The following is a 20,632-nucleotide window of genomic DNA, read 5'->3' as shown; positions in this document are numbered from 1 at the left end:
TACTAATATAATTATCAAAAATGGTCCTTTGACAGATCTTGGGATAAAGTTTGAAGCCAAGTGCCAGGTTTCTCAGCAGCGTCTGTGGCCTCAACCAGCATGTACTGAGGAGCACACGGCCACGGGCCAAGGCTTCTGCTTGGCCTGGTTAGTACCTCCTTGCAGACATGGCCTCCATGAAACCTCATGGCAGGTAAGAGCTACCCAAACCAAGTTAGGTGGCAGTTGTGCAGCTCCTGGGGGTTTGACGGTGTGTCAGACCCTTCCACCGTGTTACCAGACTGGGGTAAAAGAGCCACTTTGCAGGGAGAAGGAAGCAAGTAAGGAGCTCTTATGGGATGGTTTGCCCTCCTAGAGAGAGCAAGCCTCAGCTCTAGCCCTCGGGATGCAGAGGTGGTAGGAAAAAGTGGTGTATTTTTCACTTTATAGAGCGTGTGGCTGGCTTGATGTCATGGGTTGGGTCTTCTTGCTCCTCCAAAAGCAAAGGATGTGGGTGAGCCGCTCCTATTATCAGCCTGTGCTCGGTGCAGCAAGGATGGAGGACAGGCCATGCAGGCCCATGTTAAATTGTTCCTTTGACATTGGGGTGGGGGAGCGGTCAGGAGAGCAATGACCCTGTTTACCTCAAGGCCGATACATTTGTGGAAAGTGAAATATATTTGGCAATAACGATGGTGTTGGGGGGGAAAAAAAAACCTCTTTCATAAGAAAACCTGACATGCAAACACACAACACAGCTCAGGACACATCTTCGTTTCAAGAAGCAGCTTGTGCAAGTGAAGAAAAGCCCAGGTTTTTCTCCTACCCCCCCAAAGAAACATAATCCAAAGTTTATATCGGATGGTTTATGGGAGTTTATTGGAATATCCAACAGGGTTCATGTAGTGTGTCATAAGGTAAAGCCTGTTCATTGGTGATTTACAAGCAGTGTGTGCCGGTGTTACGGTAATTTATAGACCACAGATGGTCAGAGGGTGCCCCTGCTGACTTGTAGCTGAATAAGAAGCTGAGCCCTGCGTGTCATCTGCTGCAGGTACCTCCGGCTCACTTCCCCAAATTAGCACTGATCGAGATCTGCCTTCAAACCCGGAGGGTCCTGAGACCTCTGCCTTGCAAGCTGGGGCTGTTTGGGGAGGGGAGAGGCTACAAATGATTAAGGCTGGGGAAAAAAACCCCAAGCCTAGCAGAATGGCACCAAAGGAAAATTGCTTTTTACAATAATAACTTCCCTTCTCAAGGCTGGTACTTCAGTTGATGGGTTTTTTGTCACCTGTTAAATGGAGAAGGAAGAATGTCAATCCCCCTTTTCATACACCAGTCTAAGACAAACATCTCCTCTACAAAAATTTATATATATTCATAAATCTCCCTTGTAATGACCTCCGAGATAGATCCTGTCTTTGTTCTCGTCATTTTACCCTTTTAGGTAATTACTCTTTAACTGTATTTTACTATGACTTTCTTTCCTGCATCAAGTTTACCTAAGTCTTTGCTTCTTTAAACCTTATTAAATAATTGCCTTTTTATTCTGGCACCGCTTTCTGATCCCCCGGGAATTTGCTCCTGGTGGCTGCACAAGGCAGAGGGAGGACAGGGCTGGCAGCACGTCCCACCCAAATCTTTGGGAGATTTATTTTTTTGGCCAGGGGATCGGGCCCCTTTTCACTTTTAGTTTCTCTGGTTGACAAGGTTCATCACGTCGCCTCGTATTTCTCCCAGACGTGTTTTTGTCTTGCCGCGTGTGGCCTTGTCCTGCCCGCAGAAATACCGCGGTGGTCTCCGGCAGGATCCAGCAGCCTTTGGAGGGACGTGCCGGATCCGGGGACACCCGGTGCTCGACTCGCCTGCTGCAGCAAGGTCATGCATTTTAACAAGACGCCGCCGATCCCCTTTTTAAAGGGCATTGATTATGTTTTGTTAAAATGGGCTTTGAACTCGGCTGACCCTTTGCCAGTAGGACATTTCAGGTTTTTTTTTTTTCCTGCCTGGACCACACTTGACACCTGTTGGCAAACACGGCTGCAAATACTGCTGCAAGAAACCCACGTCCGAGCTCAAAACTGAGTTGCTTGATGTTTTTCCTGAGAGCAAAGACGTAACAGAATTTGGTGGCTTCTTTAGTTAATAAAAAGAAAAAATACAACTTTGTTTTTCCTTATCAAAATGGGGGAAAAAACCCACCCTATAGACAAAAGAAGCAGAAGGAGAGCTGTAATGGAAATAAAATTGACAGCCTCTCAAAACTCAGGTGGCACTTTCCTTTTCCAGTTAATTACAGTTTTAATTACATGGCTTCTTGTGACTCCTTGATACCTAATAAACTAGACTCTGTGGGGCGGCAAAGTTGAGTTTTGCTTGAACTGCAGGTGTAAGGCTCAGCATGAAACATAAATCAACTTCTTAAACATGTTCCCAGGGTGTGTTCAAGCTTTTTCTTCCTATTCGCTTGTAAAAATCACATCTTTTCACCATTGTTGGGTAAAAAAAAAAAAGATTGAAGCTACAATGCAGTGAGTACTACCTTTGTGTCTTTGGATATAAAAATCCCCTTTTAGTAGGGAAAAAAAGGCTTTTTTTTTTTTTTTAAACTTCAGGTCTGAGAAATTTTAAAAGAGTGATGCATTACCCATATAGACCCTCTCTCATTATCGTTTTGTTAGGGGGGTGGATAAGATAGAAGAGGAAAGTACGTTAGCAGCATGAAAGCGAGGGGAGATTGGTATGTGGAAAATAAAGAGACATTCAGCCCGTAGGAGCTGACACTTCTGAAGGTTTTGAAAACAGAGAGCGCCTGTTTATTCTTTGTGTGTTATGCCATGGAAATCTGTGCTCCAGTCAGGTTCAAGCGCAGCGCCATATATTACCCATGAGCGGGGTAACACGCTGATGACCTGTTGCAGCAAAAAGCTGGAGGCAAATATGGTCCAGAAGTTCCCGTTGTTCTCAATCACGGGACATCTGACAGGGCCACGAGTCTGCGGCAGGGAGCTCTACTGTCACGACCATACGTTACAACGGTCAATGGGGATTTCAGTGGAAGGTCGCTCATCTTCCCCCTTTCCCAAACCAAACCAAATTATTTTAAAAAGGGGAGGGGGAGAAAAAAGGAGAGGAGGACAAGAGGCAGGAGAGCTTCACAGATGACATTTGGATGTCGGTGCAAAACATGAACAATGAGGTTCATGTGTGGGACATGAGTGTATCAACAAGTCCTTAATCTGTAAGACACAATTTTTTTTTAATGTCTTCTTATTAGCTTTATCTTCAGCTTGTGATTTGTCTGCTGAAGTAGTGGTTTTACATGAGTGCAAAAAAAGGTATATTCATTATGAGTGGTGAAGGAGAGCTCTGGGACATACCCACCTGGTTAGCAGCTTCCCATGCCCTGTAAGGGAAAGGTGGGAGAAATTGTGATGTCCTGCTTGCCTTTTTCATTTATGAGTTTTTCCCATTGCTGATTACCTGAAATATTGCTGTTATGCTACTCCTTGGCTGGAGCAAGCGTGCTGAAGCCAGCTGAGGGTCTTTCTCACACCTCCAAGAGCTTCATGACCATCCTCCCTGCTGTCCACCCACCTCCCCACGGCACATCCCAGCCTCGGGCCCTGTCCAGTGAACCTTGCTGACATCTCACTGACACCCATGGTGCTCAGAGCCACCTGATGCACAAAGTCATCTTCCTAAATAAAACTGTCATATGGCTTGGATAGAGAAGGCAGATTTCAACCTTAACTTCAATAGAAATCTTGCCTGAAAGACAGTCTCCCTGTAGACTAGACTTGTCCAGCATCATTTCACCTTGATGTCCCATTGATGAGGATTCCTGGTTGTTGTTGCTGTTATTATTATTAAAGCTCATAATCTTCATTCTTTTTCACAGTCTGGCTGCCCCATCTTCTTTGCATCTGCATTGGTTATTTACCTGAACAATTGCACTTGCAAAGCACAGGTTTCTCTCAGATCAATATTGTGTTCAATCCCTTGGGCATAAACGTCTTGTACTCTCATGGGCTGTTTGCATGCAGTGTTTGGGCAGCTCACAGCAAAAATGTGGGGAGCTGGATTGTGGTCTGCAATTTCTGCATGATGTTACAGGTGTTAGCTGATGGAAAAAAAACCCAAAGGAAGAAAGATACTCTTTTTTTCAAGGCTAGCGTAGCTTCAACCATGACATCATGGTACGGTTTGGGGAAAGGTGTGTGATACGGCACAATGCAAGTCCAGCAGCACTGTGTCCTGACTGCAGCATTCTGTTGGCTTTTGGTGTCTGAGGACACGTTGCCCAGGTGGCCCCCCTGTGACAACCTCTGCTGTCAGGTGCAGGCTATAGATTTTCCACCAGAACCATCTTGCAGCAGAGACTTGCAATTCCATTTAAACAAAAAGGCAGGCCACAGAAAAGGTTAACTTTTTGGAAGATAAGGAAAGCCTAAAATAGCCAAAAAAAAAAAAGAAAAAGTCATTTATTTTTCAGCCCCACTTGTCCATATCTCCACTATAGGAGGTGCAGAGGGAAGGCACTGCTTGGGCTGGACCCCACAACCGGATGGTCTTTTCTTCAAGCACTTCTGCAGCCCCTGAGCAAAAGCCATCGCTGCTTCCCTTTGCAAAAAGCTGGCTGGATCTATGAAGGTATTGCTTTCTCTCCAAATCCCTCCATCAAAACCTACTCCTGCTTTGACACCTGTAGCAGAAAACGAGGGCGGATGGGGATATTTAACATGCAGTTTGTCTATGTCTATGTATATCCACGCTGTATAATGTATACCACCACTTTCGTGTTGCCCTGTCCGCACAGGTGTCATCATGACATGGGCTTTTGTGCCAGTCATGGTCCTGGAGGACCTCAGTACCATGGATCCGCAATGCTTTGCAGCCTAAATCATGAAACCGGAGTGGGCACACCATGGACAGACAGCTCAGTGTCTTTAAATACCAGCGTTAACTCTCAAAATTAACTGGGGAAGCAAAAAAACAGAACCCTACAGCCAAGCAGGAATTTGCAAGAAGAGAAGAAGAATTCCTCCTGCCTCCCTCCCAAATAAAGCATTTCATCATCTTTTTCAATTAGTCCTGGTTTTATTTTTGAAACCACACAGACAGGCAATTATAGCATTTTATATACTTTCATATATAGTTTTTCCAGAGTGGGAAATGCAGGGTAAAATTAAGGGAGCTAGGGAAAGGGAGGAGAGTGGGGAAGGAGAATAGCAGGAATTTAAAAGATAAAAGGTTAAAAAAAAACCCCAAAACTTGAATATCTCTCATTCCAGCAGTCCAAGTGGTGTTGAGAGCAAGAAGAAAGAGGACAAAAAAAATCAAATATCTGAAAGGTTTTGCTTCACAACAAAGAAATGAAGCAAAACTTTCCAGCTGAAACAGAGCATGTGTTTTGTTTGCTTCGAAATGCTTCCTGTGGTGGACAAGGAGGAAGAGAGATGTGTGCGTGTCGGAGTGGGGGAGAGGCCACTTGTTTCTGTGTGTATTGAGCTGCCTCTCCCTAGAGATGCAGGCAGCATTCGCCAGCTTCTTGGGAGTGTAACCACGAACAAAATGTGAGGGTGAATGACTGGAGAAAGCTGCAGCATCAAGCTGGAGAAAGTGCAAGGAGCTGTTAAGGAGCATCCTGTAGAGAATACATCCCTGCAGCGCTGCTGGTCCCATCATGGAGGGGGAGGGTGGTGGCGGCAGCACGGGAACAGCAGCATAGCGTGCTTTAAACCATATGCCACCAACCCATATGTCAATGTGGTCTGAAGTCTTTCAAGGCGGTTCCAACTTGGAAAAGGCTTGAAAAGTTTTCAACCGGGGTTTTTATGGTCTGCTGAAACACAAATGACCATTTTTCATTCTACAGGGAAAGTTTATCGGGAGGAAGGCGGGCAAGAGGCAGCCACCCTCAGCCCCAGCCGCCTGGTTCCTGCTCCCGAGCCGGGTAGAGGAAGCATTGCAGTGTGGGGAGCGTATTTCTTCCCCAGTTGTCGGCAAGCTGTGCTTTAATAATGGCGTAACAGATAGTGCATGAAGGAACATTAGCCACAAAAATGATCCCATTGGGAAAGAAGCTTGGAAGAGGTTTTTATTTCTGAACTTCACACCAGGGCTGGGAACCCGGTGCACATCTGTGCAAACCTGCCCGAGGACAGGAGGGATCAGGCGCTGGAGATCTCGCCCTCACTTGAGGCAACCCCACCAAGGTGGGGTGGACTTAGCTGGGGATGGGGGTTTTTTTTGCCACCTCATGCCAGGATGGAGTATGGGGCTCCAGAGCTGCAGCGAGGCATGGGGGCTCGTGGTGGGGAGAAATGCACAACCGTGGCTCTGCAAGTGGATGGACTGAATGGAGAAAGGGTGATGGGAAGAGCAGTGCCACCATCCTTGTGGCTGCAGGAGCTGTTGGCCATGCCTTGGGTCACCAGCACCATCAGCCCTTGACTGTTGCACTGGGTCATATTGCTCACGTCCCTGTATCAGACACAGGCACAGTGGTGGGGCATGGTATGGAGGAGTCTTCACCCCCTCAGTCCTGTTTGGGGCATCATTCATTCGAATGGTGTACAGCGTGAAGAAGCAGCATTGGCTTGAAACAAAAGCCGGTGAGATCCAAAAGGCACTGAATAAAATGGCCGGGGAAAAAAAAAATCCACTCGCTCAATGTTTTACTTACCTGTAAAATGTTATGGCTAACTGCAAGGTGAAATGTCCAACTACATGGCAGGGATCGGGGCTTTCTTATCAGTCACATGTTTGTTGGTGTTTTTTTCTTCTAAATTCTGCTCCTGGCATCTTGAAATTAAGGGACAAAAACAGTTTCCAGGAAAATGTAAGAGTACCAACCCTATTAGTTCAGGAAAAAAACCCAACAACAACAACAACAAAACCCAAACAAAACCTAAAAATTGACAAACCAAAGAGAAATAACATACCCCAACGCTGCCCTGAATCTTCCTTTCCTTTAATCTCATGGATTTGGAGAGAGCTTTGTGATTCCTGAAGATCCCAGCTCATGGTCTGTATAAAGCCGGGCTGAAAGATGCATCACAGCAATGGAAAAATGCTCTGAGAGATGGTCACGTACCCACCTCAGAGTAACTGAAGAGCACAGAGAGAATAACAGACTGTCCAGCAGTGTTCCTACCCACGGGAAACGCTGCAGATCTATTGCCTTAGGGGTTCTATTATTTTCTGGTTAAAGAAGTCTATCTATTGTTTTAACCAGCTTACCTTTTTTTTAAGCTGGTCCCTCACAAACTTGGTCCTAGCTCACTTGAACACTCCTAGTTTTTAACTTTTAGGGGGGACGTGACTTAGGATTTACTAGATAGCTATGGCAAGCCTAATGTAATAAAAGTCCGACATATGTGATGTGTATAGGCTACTGTATTATAAATATTTTGTAAGTTATATGGAAAAAAAGAACGTATAGGGGTTACAGAAATCATATTAAAGCAACTAAGTAAATACAAAGAAGGTTAAAGTGTCTAACTCTATATGGTAGAAAGGCTAAAGCAAACCAGATCTCTCTTCTAGATACTTTTTCCATGTACAGCATAACTGGGCTGCATAAAAATAAGGCAAGTATTTAAAGACAGGCAAAAAAAAAAAAAAAAAAAAGAGAGAGAGAGATCTAAAGCATTTGGTTGGCATTGATAGCAATCATTTCAAAAAAGCCCTGGAACATTTAAAGAGAATTAGAAAGGATTTTGCTGAAATCAAAGGGAGAGCACTTTCCATGGCTGGACGTGTATTTGGGTATCTGCAAACTGATTACATCAGAGTGAGCAGAACAGCCTTGATCATCCAGGACTTTAAAATCAGAAGAAAAGAGTTTTCCTGTTTGGGCTCTTTTTTTCTCACTCACACATCTTATGGCTTTCATTCTTCTGACTACTTGATGGTAAAGTAACATTTATTTTGGCACGGAGGCTTGCAGAGCGCTTTGAAAAGCCCTGCGGGTCGAGCAGCTACAGTGCACGCTGAACCCGGGGGGGGAGCAAACCTGGAAATATTTAGGTTTACCTTGGGAATCACTCTGGGGGTCTTTTTTTTTTTTTTTCTTCATCCTAACCTAAGTTTTGTTTTTAAAGAAGAAGTGGATACCTTCACGCTTCACCGCAATATCCACTGTGGTGCAGACAGGGCTCCTGGCTCGCCGCCTCGCCGGCCCGCCATTCCTTCGGCAATGCCAATCCCATAACCAGCTCTCCTGCCACGCAAGCCAAAAAAGGGTTTTTGCAAGGGTTTTGCCATCACGGGCGATTTACCCATGGTGTCAGCCAGCAGAGAGAGGACGATCAAGCCCCCCCCCTACGCCCTGGCTTGCCCTCATTTCCTTCACGCTGGTGGCCTTGGCCGTCTTGGCTCTTTGCTCCAGTCCCCTGGCTGGGTGGAAGGGAGCTGGGATGGTGCCTTGCTCCGTCGTCCTGTGCTGAGGGTGTATTTCTGTTTGGGGAAAAATAAGACTGCGGAGGAGAGTGAGGCAAAACGTTGGAGCCAACCTTAAGCCCCACTGATGCCAAGAGGGACATCTCCTCCCCACGCTCCCTCCGTGGGACAGCACTCGCCAGCCCCCCCGGGAGCTGGTTTGGCGTGTGAAGCCTGCCGAAAACAATTCCCATTTGTTGTTTCTTCTTCTCTTTTTTTTTTTCTTTGGAGTTTTTATTTTTAGCTTTCTCCTGGCCTAGGCAATGGGTTTGGCCAGCGGGAGGTGTGGGAGCAGGGGAGAGGGGACTGTGGCAGAGGGGAGCGGGAGGGAGACCCTCCCCTCGTGCAAGGGCTCGCATTGGTGGGGTGCTCCCTGCTGGCCCCGCGCCTCGCTCCTCCCACCCAGCCATGGACAGAGGAGGGACACGGGGCCATGGGGTGAGATCAACCGAATGGCGAGAACTGGGGGGTGGGGGGAGTTGAGGGGTGCGGTGCTTTTTTTTCGCTTAAGTCCCAACATGTGTTTGATAGAAATTTTAAAGCTGGAAATCTGGGGTGAGTGTGGGAGTGACGTACAGCAAATCCAATGCAAACAGGCAAAAATGAAAATGAAATTACTTTCATCCCCCCCTTTCTACCACCTCTATGTTGTCAAATTCAGTAAACAAATGTACAAGGTAACCCCGGTCCCAGCAGAGCTGGCAAGAGCCTTTCCTTACCATTTGACGGGACTGCAATGAAAACCTGAGCTGTTTTTAGGTCGGGGAATGTATTTTCTTGTAATTTCCTCTAGCGATGTTTCTAAGTCAGTCATGCACGGGATCTACAGCACCTAGGAAACGTATTTTTACACCCTTCTGCAGATTCCTGCTGCGACCCATAGAAGAGGAGACAATCCTGCACGGGGTCCCGTGGGATGCTGTGTTACCCAGAGTCGGTGCCCAGGGTACCGAGGGCGCTTGGCCGCCCAGCTTCTCACATGAGTGTGTGTCAGCTCCAGCCTGCCATCCAGAAGCCTGTTTTTATGGAGAAGAGGGGTAGAAAACCTCACTTCCCACTGCTCATGGAAAGCAAATAACGGTGCGAAGAGTGCTGATTCACCTATTAAAATAGGCACTTTTTTTTTTTTTTTGCAGATTTTTTTCTTTTGCGGTATTTTCCCTGCTACAGTTTTCCTCCTAAATAACGCTAACCCATCTTACTGCTACCGACGGAGAGGCTTTACAGTGCTATGGAGAACTATTTTGAAGGTACAAATCACTTGACCTAAAGACTCTCCCTGGAGTGTCAGTGCTGTGCACTACATTTTCACTCTGCCAAACCCTTTATTTAGCACATGCTAAAGAACATTTAACATTTAAAGATCCCCTCTGTACATCCTCTAAATGTCTCCATCCTTTGCTTTTAGATTAATATGTCTTCTGTGAAAATGAGATAATTGATTACAGAGCCGTATTATTTACAAATGAAGTGTTGTTCATGTATTGACCTTTCATTTCTATAGCTCAATACTAGTCCTTGTACAGCATTTTTAATTAGCAAAATGGTAACAGAATTAGAAGAAAAGGTGGGGGGGGAAGAGCTTATGTGGATGCTTTTAAAAAAAGGAAACTTTAAGATGACTTGCGCATTTAAAATTGCAAAAATTAATATTTGGTCAGATTCTACATCCAAAATGTCTGTTTGGAAAGAGAAAGAAATCTCCTTCTGTTTCCAAAGGCGCTGGAAGCAGAAATGCAGGAGGAAGGGGCTGATCAATAGACACAAGTGAGTGTTTGCCCTTCACCCTGGTCCAGTAGCTCTTCTGCACCGGGGGATTAATTTCAGCCCAATCTCCTTGATGAGCGACCAGCAAAGCCCACCTTAGCATTGCAAGATGAATGGCACCGATAGAGTCAGGGGCCTTGGGCACGTACAGAAAAGGAAAGCTCCCAAAACTATGATGCTAGAAATGCTGAAGATGGTAGAAATGCCAAAGAGGTGAAGCTCAGTAAATTCACCCTCCTGCAGCAGGCCAGAGGCTACCCACTCTGTCCAAACCAGCCTGTAGAGCCAGGCTGGATTAAATACCGGCGCAGCCCGTATCTCAGGTGGGTTGGGCAGGGACCGGTCTGGGCAGCCCTTCTGAACCGCATCCCCAGCCTTGCACTCAACAGCCATGAGCTCAGGATGGCTCCAACTCAGCTGAGAGAGGGAGAAAGAGTAAGGAAGTAGGAAGAAAAGATGAAATATGGCACAAACATAGTCCATGGGAGTTCAAGGTTTAAAAAGAAATCTGTTCTGCTCGGGAAGGGGAAGGATACGTCGTGAGAGCCACAAACAGGCTTGGGAAAGCTTTGGATTTCAAGAATAACCAGGAAAAACCTTTCCTGCTACAAGTATGACATGTAAATGCTTTGGTCTGATTGTGTCTGGTTTAGTTTGACCCCTTAAATGAGTAACTGTTTCTAATGAAGCCAGGGATTTTGATGGGATGAAGAGGTGCCGGAGGCGGGCAGCTATCTGTGGCGTGCAAGCCAAGCTGCTCATGATGCTGGTTAAAGGCGGCGATGGTTGTGACACGCAGGAAGCACAAACCTTGGCAATGCTTTAATTTCCACTAATACAAGCAGACAAACAAACAAACAAAGAAAAAAATCATCTGAATTTAGCTGGACCGTGTGCTTCTAATAAAATGCCAAACAGGCAGAGCTGACCTCAGGTTGATTCCACCACCCTTCTCCAGGAAGGTGAAGGAGGATTTTTCCACATGGACTTCAATGCATTCAGACCCATGAATATAAATATCTGAAATATAAAGCAAATAATTTCATTTCTCAGTAACAAAGCTGTTAGTTAATATCCTTACAGCTATAAAGGAAGTATTGTAACTGCAGAAGAGGGATTTTTTTTATATATATATATATATATATATCTTTTTATTAATGCAACAGAAGCATATTAAAAATGTCTGTCATTGCAAGTCTGGAGAAAAATACTGGACTAAGGTCATCCAGGAAGGACAGAAGACAGTATCAGAGGGAAGGCTTTAAGGGTGTTTTTAGCATCCTATGGATGTTGATAAACAGTATACATCACTCTTCAGATGATTTGTTTGGGGAAACTTTTATCCCGGTACACATGGACTCACATGCAACATCCACTGAACTTACGAAAAAGAAAAAAAAAAAAATGTTCTCTTTGGGGAATATGAACGTGCTGCTTTGCTGGCTAAATTGTTTGCAGCATGTACTTTGACCGAGGGAAACTTAGCTACCATTTTCTTACTAAGGGGCTGATCCTCTAAGTATTATCATCCTCTGACCCCAGCAGTGATACCCTCTTCTTACTGAAGAGCCACTCCTATTAAATGACGTTGTGAGGAACAAAATTAAACGTATATTCAATATAGCTGAAACAATTCCACCGTTTGTAGTCGGATCTCCCACGCAAGCTAAATGGTACATCGAGGACACAACCCACGGGATGATTTTGCAGGAGGCTGCAGCAGGCTCCCGGCATCCCCAGCTTGTGGCTGTCCCCATGCCTGCGCAGAAAAGTCCCTAAACGGGGCCCAGCCACCCCAAATGACCAAATTTTAGCCCTCACCACAGCTGGAAATAAGAGATGGGGGGGCCTGCTGCTCGAGCACAATATATCCCATACATCCAGCTTGCTGGGCTAGGCAGGACACGGGGACCCCTCAGATGTGGAGCCAATAGGGAGCACTCTGGCTACCTGGGATTTTATAAATCTTTCAGCTATCAGTCTTTCAGAGCTCCAAATGCAAAATCCAGCAGCCCGGGATATCATGTGGATTTATGACTTGGGATTTATGAACTGGTCTGGATAAAATAAGAACTGCCTTGACTTTTTTTTTTTTTTGAGGTTTGAGGAAAAGAAATAGTAAAAAATAAAGACCTGATTTTTTTTCCCCCTTTTCAAAGCTTGCTGTTTATACAAATGTAGATGTTTTGTATATATTCAATTATTTTGATTTTCTTTCTTACCTGTGTGCTTCCTGGGGCTGGAAGCAGAGCAGTACAAGAAACACTGCTCTCGCAGGGTTTCCTGCCTGGCAGGAATCGCTCAAGAAAACGTGATCTTGAGGCACTCCCAGTCCCGCTCCTGGAGTTAAGAAAAGTGTCGGGAAATGTTTAGGGAGATTTCTGGATGTTTCCAAACAGGACAATAGCTCCCCACAATGCCACTGCCCCAGCTCTCTCCTGCTTTCATCACTTTTTTTTTCTTAACTAATTTTGCAGCCCCTGTTATTTTTCATTGTGGCAAGTTGGTTTTTTTAGGTGTGCACGTGTGTGGAACACATACGTGTTGTACACGTGTGTATGTTTGTGTATGTAAGTGTACTCTTGTGTACATGCGCACATATTAATGTGTGTACATGTGCACAGCTCTAAATAGGCATCAACCATATATACATGCGCATACGGGTACACACATATATATGTACACCTGTATACATGTACACGTGTGTATGTATATATGTACACACACATATATGTACATATAATTACATGCCTATTTGCAGCTGTATAAACGTACACATGGACATATACATTTATGAGAGTATTATGGATGGTATGTATATTAATCCTTTGATTAGAAACCACTATCCCTTTTTATTAATGTTATTGAACTGTATGTATTTTGCAGGAGAGCCAAAGGACTTATTATCCTTATCTGTAACTTATGGCCTTCCTTTCAATTTTGCTCATTTTATTGAAAAAGAAAAAAAGAAAAGATGGTATTCACTTTGGTCAGGAGGAAAAAAGTGTTCAGATACATTTTTACCACCTCTTTTGACTGACCCTTTTGTACCTCTGCCCACAGTTTCTGGATGATTTTCTTTCTGCAATCCTGCGTTAGCTCTCTCTTCTTTCTTTTATGGCTCAAGATACTCCTTTGGAAAAAACCAACCAAATATATAGCCCCAGCCTTTCAGCCTACCACCTTCCCCATCCCTTTGGCCACAGACTTATCCACGTACTAGCGCTGCCAGCCCGTGCCAACACCTCACCCCGGGCTGCTGAAACTTTTGCATGCACCCTTTGCCTCCTCCCATGTCGAGCTGGTACCACGTAGGTGCTGTGCCTAACCTCAACGTGAGACCCGCACACGCCGGTGAGCATCTCCTAGGGCTTCTGCCAGCCTTTTAAGAAGTCAAGGGTGGGCTTTGCTAATTCCCGGGGCTGTATGGGGAGAAAAAGCCAGGGAGGGCAGCGTGATGGAGGATGCTTTGGCCCCCTTCTCCTGGTGGTACCCCAGCTGCAGAGAGGATGCCGCACCAGCACTGGAGAAATGGGGACGATGCTCCTGGAGAGTCTGAATTTTGCTGTGCGCAGGAAGAACGAGCTTTTACATCACTTCTGGTGCCTGGATAACCTCAGGTGCAGGTGCTAGCCCCAGCCGAGGAATTCAAACCAGCCGACCAAACCCTCTCAGCCCCTAACCTGTGGACCACAGCCTGGAAACGCAACAGGCTCCGGCAAAGAAATGTCAGCAGGTTACTCTTTGTGGGTCTGAAGCAAAATGTTTTGCTTTGTTTTTAATTACAACACAATCAGACTGTAATGCAGCATGACTCGCGCTCCAGGAATAATTTGATCTGGAGATTTTGTTTTAAATAAAATTGAAGAGCCCTAACCATGTCTCAGAGCTAGATAAAATTGCTGTTTAAAAAAAAAAAAAACAAACACACCATTTTATTTTTTTAATTATTCAGTGTGAATTCTCTGATTGCCACCTCTTTTTACGCACAGAAATGATCTGGTGAGCATCACCAGATTTGGGGTGAGGAGGCCAGCAGACTGCTCCCCACATCTGCATGTCCCTAACCTCAGCTTTGATTAAGAAAGTTTGCTGAGAATTTCATGTGAATTAATGAGATTTAATGAACAACGAGAGAGGTGGTGGTTAGGGACACATCCTTCTAGTTTTCACCTCATTGAGCATCTGTACCCCTCGTACCTCCAGTACTCACTGCTGTTCCCATTCAGGCACTGGGGGCATTTGGGGGGGGAATTTGAAAAATAAATTTTATTTTCCGCAAGCTTTTTTCTGTCCACTTTTCACACCACTGGCAGCCGGAGAAGGGCCGGTGGCTCTCGCTGTGACACTGGGGACGTGGGACCCTGCACCGGAGCGGGGCCGGGGAGGGCAGGGGGGAGTCGCCGTGCCATGGGGACGTGCTGAGCCTCTCGCCCCTCTCCCTGCAGCACCCAACACAAACAAAACCCACCAAATTATTGTGCCCAGAGCAGCAGGACGGCTAAAAGCATCTTTACTTGGCTGCTTGGTGCTGGTACGTGGCTCCTGCTCTCCCCGGTCCCGGTCCCATCTCCGGCGTGGTCTTGCCATTAAAAATTATCTCTCCATCTGAGGGCGAGGGAGGGGGCCAGGAGCAGGCTCTTGTGCAAGGCACTAAGTGTCTGGACCCTGCTAAGTTCAAAGGCACCCTCCCTCTCACCCCGAGGAGGGATGTAGCCGGCCGGAGGATGGCTGGAGGCCACACAGACGGGAAGGTATGTAACAATCCATTTATCACTTTGCAAATATTAGTGCTGCTCGCATTTGCTGCAGCAATATTTCTTCTTGGAAATTGGTGAAGTGAGTAATAACAATGTTATTTATTCTAAGACCTTGGAACTGAGAAGCAATAACAGGGGGGACAGTTCCCTTGAAAGCTTTGGAGGTGCTGGAAATAAAATTGGGGGGGGGGGGAGTAAATAGACCAACAAAGGTCTGGAGGAGAGAAAGCCATCGAAATATCTTGTTTAATTTCGTTGCCCCAAAGGTAATAAAATGCATTTTGTAATGATTTATATATAAACAAGGAGGGGTGGGAGAAGGGTGAACATTTCAGATTCCTCTTTCGCCAGCACATCCCGCGAGGCAGCAGGAGCTTCCCTGCCTCTGCCCCGCAGGGGTTACCCCCAGCGCCCGCTGGACCTCGGGTTTTGTCTCCAGCAACGCGCCTCCTTCGCCACAGAGTCTGCTTGTTCTTGTCTTTTTTTTTTTTTTCTTTTCTTTTCTTTTCTTTTCTTTTCCTTTCTTTTTTTTTTTTTCTCTTTTCTTTTCTTTTCTTTTCTTTTCTTTTCCTTTCTTTTCTTTCCCCCCCACCCCTTGCATCCCTTATCTGAATATATAAGGCTGCCCTTTGCTCAGATTTATGGGTTAGGGCAGCGCTGTGTGTATTTACAGTCTCCTGACCTGCAGACCTACAGCTGAACAAGAGCAGGAGGAAACCAGGGCCCGTTCCATAAACAGAGACAGATACGAGGGGGAGGCAGCAGGAATTGCGAGCAGCACTTAACATTTTTAACTATTTGGCCAAGCCAAGGAATTAGCGATTAGATTAGAGGCAAAGAAAAATGAGAAGCGGGGTTAAATATTTGGGGGGACGGGCGGAGGGGGCCGCAACGGCCAAAAGCAGCCCCTGGGTTTGACATGGGGAGAAATTAAAAGTTGTAGGGATTTTATAAAAGCTTTTCTGGGGCAAAAGGGAATAGGGATGAAAGCGAATCTCCAAAGCGTTTTAATCAAGCTGTGCTTTCCTTGGGTAGAGCCGAACAGCTCTTTTCAAGTCTAATTACCTTTTGAGGAGGTAGATTACTTAGTCTGTGTTTATTCAGGTACTAATTGCCTCAGATTAAGTAAAAAGAAAAACCTGACTCGACGATAATAAATATTTCTTACATCCGTATCTATCGGTTGGTTTGTCGGCAGAAATTTGGTGCAGACGAGATGTATTTCAAAGGGGCCGGAGAATTACTCGACTTCTCCGAGTCGAAGGCAGCAAAAGTGGCAACAACCTGGAAAATAAATAAATGAAATGCAACGTATGTAGGGGTCACGATATAGCATAAGTATATCAACATGATGAACAGCTTTGATGAAAATGGTAAACAAAACCACCCTCTCTTCCTGTGGCTTGTTTTACATTGCAATAAACCACTGACTCTATAACCTATCAGAACATGCTGAGATTTTATGCATCATTTCCAACTACTATTTGAACATTTGGTTTAGAGTAGTCATGAACCATAATTAATGGGATTTTTTTTTTCCTGATAAAAAGCGAGCTTTATTGTATTTTATTACCTGTTGGTCCAAAGCTCCATATAGATGACGTAAATTCATTGTAGGTTTTAGGATGGGAATAAAGGAAGGGGGGGGGGGGGTGTTCACATGATTATGATGAATTAACATTTACCATCTGTAATCAAACCCAGAAGTTTAGCTCGCGATGGCCTGTCCAAATTTGCCTTGCTCCAACAGGCAAGCTGGTAGCGCTGGGACGACAAGATTTTGGCCCAGCTCAGCCTGCCAGGAGGAGGGAGGGGGGGAAAAAAAAAAAAACCAACAACCCAGGCACCACAAAGACCATTGAGATGAATGGCTCTATTTTATGAGCCATAAAAGTTTTATTCATCTTGACACTGAAACAGGTTTAGGCAGCGAGTTGACACGCCTTAAATAAATAAGTGGAATTAATTCCCCGGCTCTTGAAACAATAGCGGCGTGCCTGTAACGCCGAGAGCTCCCCGTTGTTTCCCGTTGCTGCTCGATATTGATATTATTTGTGGGTTTGGGTTTTGTGTTTTGTTGGGGTTTTTTTTTTTTTTTTCCTCCTCCGGGGCCTGGTTGCTCCACTTCAGATTCTTCCCCTGTTTTATTAGAGGTTGAAAAAGGTTCAAGACCTGGTTGTACTGCTGCTCCCACCGACAGCTCAGGAACCAGTTCGGCGTCTGGTTTGTCTGTTGTTTTACTGCTGACCTTCAAATCAACTTTCCCCCCTGACCCCAGGAGGCATCTATCATGACAAGAGGCTGTTTAACACAAATGGTGCCCATTTATAGGGGAAGAGAGTCAGAAGATTTCCTTGGTTGTTGGTTGGTTTGGTTTTTGGTTTTGGGTTTGGGTTTTTTTGTTGTTGTTGTTGGGTTTTTTTGGTGGTGTTTTATGAAGAATTTGGGTTTTTTCACCCTTCTTTTCTCAGTCACCACAGGTGAAATCCCTCCTAGCAGCTGGCTTATGAAATAATGTGAGGGGAGGCCTTAATGAGCTGAAAGCACCCTCAGCTGGAGATAAATATATGCAAATGAGATGCACAAACAAAGGAGCCCGGACAGAGAAATATCTGCAATTCCAGCAAAATGCTGCCTGCAGCTAGAAGATGAACAGCTTTGATAAAATGGTAACAAAAAGCACCTTTTTCTCCTCCAGCTTGTTTTACATTGCAATAGAGCATTGTTATTGTAACCCATCGGAGCATGCAGAGGTTTTCTGCTGCTGCTTCAAAAAAAAAAAAAAAAAAAACCCTGTTTAAACATTTGTTTTTAAGGCATTCATGGGCTATGAGCGATGTGATGGCTTGGCTTTTTTGGTGGCTTGGGGTGGGTTTTTTGGGGGCGCTTGGTTTGGTTAGGGTGCATGGTTTGGGGTGTCTTTTTTTTTAACTTTTTTTTAAATTTTTTTTTTTTTTTTTACCTGTTGGTCTCTCTCCGGCTCGGGTTGCCAGTGATTTTTGTCGTGATATTTTGCAAGGGGTGGGGGGGAGGGGGTGGCTGTTGCTTCTCTAAAAAAAAATCAGCGATTTTCTTTCAAAATTTGGAGGGAAAATCCAAGTTGACAAGTAGCGAGAAGCAGCTCGGGGTGAGGGGGAGAAGGGGGGAAAAAACAGACTCGAACATTCACCAAGCAGCACCCAAACAGGCAGCTTTAATGAAAGCAATCAAGCCTCTGAGCTAATTCAAAGACAGACATCTAACATGCTGATTTTAATAAGCTTTTAAAAGGCAATCTCTAACTTTTAAAAGTCGCTCTTTTTAATTTAATTGGGGTTTTTTTGGTTCATATATTGCCAAAACAAACACAGCCACTAAAATATGTTTTCAATATGTATAAGTAGCATATCTAGACAATGTTTTAAATTAGCCCTGTATTTGGGGGGGGGGGGGAGAAAGAGGCTTACTTCAGATGCGTCGAAGACATTTTCCAAGCGGGGCTCGTCACATCAAAATAATACCTTTATATTCTCGTCCCTGCCTTTACGAATCCTCCCGTGTGAATGTATGGATGTCCCTTTACCTATAGGCTTCTTCAGCAAACAACCCCGATCCTCTCTTGGAGACACACAGGTTACTTTCTAAGAGGCAGAGGAGAAAAAGGCAGAGAAAATACAGTACTGTTTAACTTTTAACCTTATGATATCATTAAATAGATCATTATGGATATATAAACAGAGGATAAACACTATAAAGTTTAGAGGGCCCTTTACTCAAGGCACTAACCGCAATTTTTATATCTGGCAAGAAGAAGAAAAATAGACTTACCTTTAAAAAAAAAAATCCCCCTCTTACTGGGTTATACGGCTTTGGCACTTACAGATGTTAGAGCAGACAAGTGTCGGATTTCCCGATGTCAAGCAGATTTCCTAATTTTTCATAGACTTCTCCTGTTGCGTTTTTGGCCCGATGTGAGAGTCATCAATTTAATTTGTGGGGCTACGCACCAGAAATCGGGATACGTGCGTACGTGTGCTTTAATGAACCCTAAAACCTGTCAGGCAGCTCTCTGGCAGCCCGCTGTTGCCCCAAGCTCAGGATTTCAAGAGTTAATAAAAACTTGGTTATATTAGAAAGGCTTTCTTTTTGCAGCCCAGGTTTGTAGCAGCATAATTATGTTCAACTGCTGTTGTTTGAAAAGGGCAAACAGCATCTTAGGCACAGAACAATGAAATTACAGCTGAGATTTAGGTTAGCAAAAGCCGTCTTCTGCAGGCTTTTATGATTCATTATTTCCCATTAAATACAGTATTAGAAGTGTACACCAGATAGCTCATGGTTGCTGCGCTCAGAGCACATTATCTATATTACACAGGTCTGGGGAGCAGAATTAGAAAACTTTGGGGGAATGAGCAATATGTGTTTGCTGATAGAAGTACCATATGGCTCATCTTCCTCAATTGCTTTCATTGCGACTCTGATGCTGGAGAAATTAAAGTTTTATTTGATGTGGCACAGCTTAATGAACTGTCTTCTGTTAGGAAAATTGAATATGTTTCCTGTTATTTGAGCACAGAGCCCTCATGGTTTTGGCTGATGAGGGATGCATTATGTATTGTTTATTTAGCATTTTGAAAACAAAAGCAGATATTGGAGGTAAAATTGATTACTGCAGGATACGTTATATAATCACATTTTTCTTTCTTTCTTTCTTTCTTTAATTTACGGCCCTGCCTATTATTTTTATGACAGCATTTTTTTGTATTCCTCCCCCCACCACCAAAAAAAAAAAAAAAAAAGAGGGGGTGTTGAGGCAAAGTATATAATCTCCGCTTTGTTTCAAAGCAGCAGGATAAATTTTAAAGCTTAGGGAAGGACGTGAAAGAAAAAAAGCGGACTTACACGTGTATTAACCTGCAGGCCCAGCAGCTGCCGTGCCGTCGGTCTGGGGATGCTCGAGGACCGTGTGCGCACCAGGCTGTCGCTAGAAGACGACTTGTTTCTCTGTCCTAGCTGGAGGACACAAAGACAGGAACATCCAGACTTCAGTAACCAAATACCCCAAATCTCACATTTCTTAATATGCCGGAGAGAGTTAATTGCAAAATGTTAATGCCTGGAGGGGAGGGGGTGGCTATGAACAGGGAGGATACAGGAAAGTATTGGGTGGAGCAGGGCCCGTGTTACCTGGCGCTGCAGCATCCCTCGCTTGTCTCTGGCAAGAAAGCAGTTATTGATGGAAGGATGGTTCAGATAAAAGGTAACGTGTGGTTTTGGCTTTGGCTTATACACCAAGGCACGTGTGCCCTGCCCGTATCTTTGGGGTGGTTAGCAGCAGCAGCAGCGATGGACAGGGCTGTGTGTGCTAACCCCCCCGTCTCCCCAAGTTTGTGAGCAGATAACTATATTTCAACTCTGAAACTTAAAGGCAAAAAAATATCTTTGAAGTATGTTATTCTTATTAATTCCCCTTCTACTTGGTGGAAATCCCATCCTGTGACACCCTCTGGCTTTTGCTGTTATCGATCTCCCAGAAAAATAGGGGGGTGGGGGGGGGGTGTGGAGCCGGGAGTGGGAGGTGAAACTGAGCTGGGATAGCTCAGTGCTTTTTTCCTGCCCTCCACGCTGCTCTGACAAAAAGGCAATTTGTCTTGCGTGCCCCGCGATGTTTGAGGACTCTGGCGAACGTGCATGTTAAACAA

General features: G+C 44.9%; 1 long non-coding RNA gene across 1 annotated transcript; it reads right to left on the bottom strand.

The window, feature by feature from the left end:
• Nucleotides 1-10,904: 10,904 nt before the first annotated feature.
• LOC129204818 (uncharacterized) lies at nucleotides 10,905-19,944 on the bottom strand. Its single transcript, XR_008576509.1, has 4 exons — nucleotides 19,833-19,944; nucleotides 18,398-18,571; nucleotides 16,120-16,235; nucleotides 10,905-11,211 (listed from the first exon to the last, which is right to left on the bottom strand). It is a non-coding gene; the product is annotated as an uncharacterized LOC129204818 (long non-coding RNA).
• Between the last annotated feature and the right edge of the window lie 688 nt (nucleotides 19,945-20,632).

The sequence above is a fragment of the Grus americana genome, chromosome 3, assembly GCF_028858705.1.
Source record: "Grus americana isolate bGruAme1 chromosome 3, bGruAme1.mat, whole genome shotgun sequence".
Lineage (NCBI taxonomy): Eukaryota > Metazoa > Chordata > Aves > Gruiformes > Gruidae > Grus > Grus americana.
This window is presented reverse-complemented; position numbering and strand designations above follow the sequence as displayed.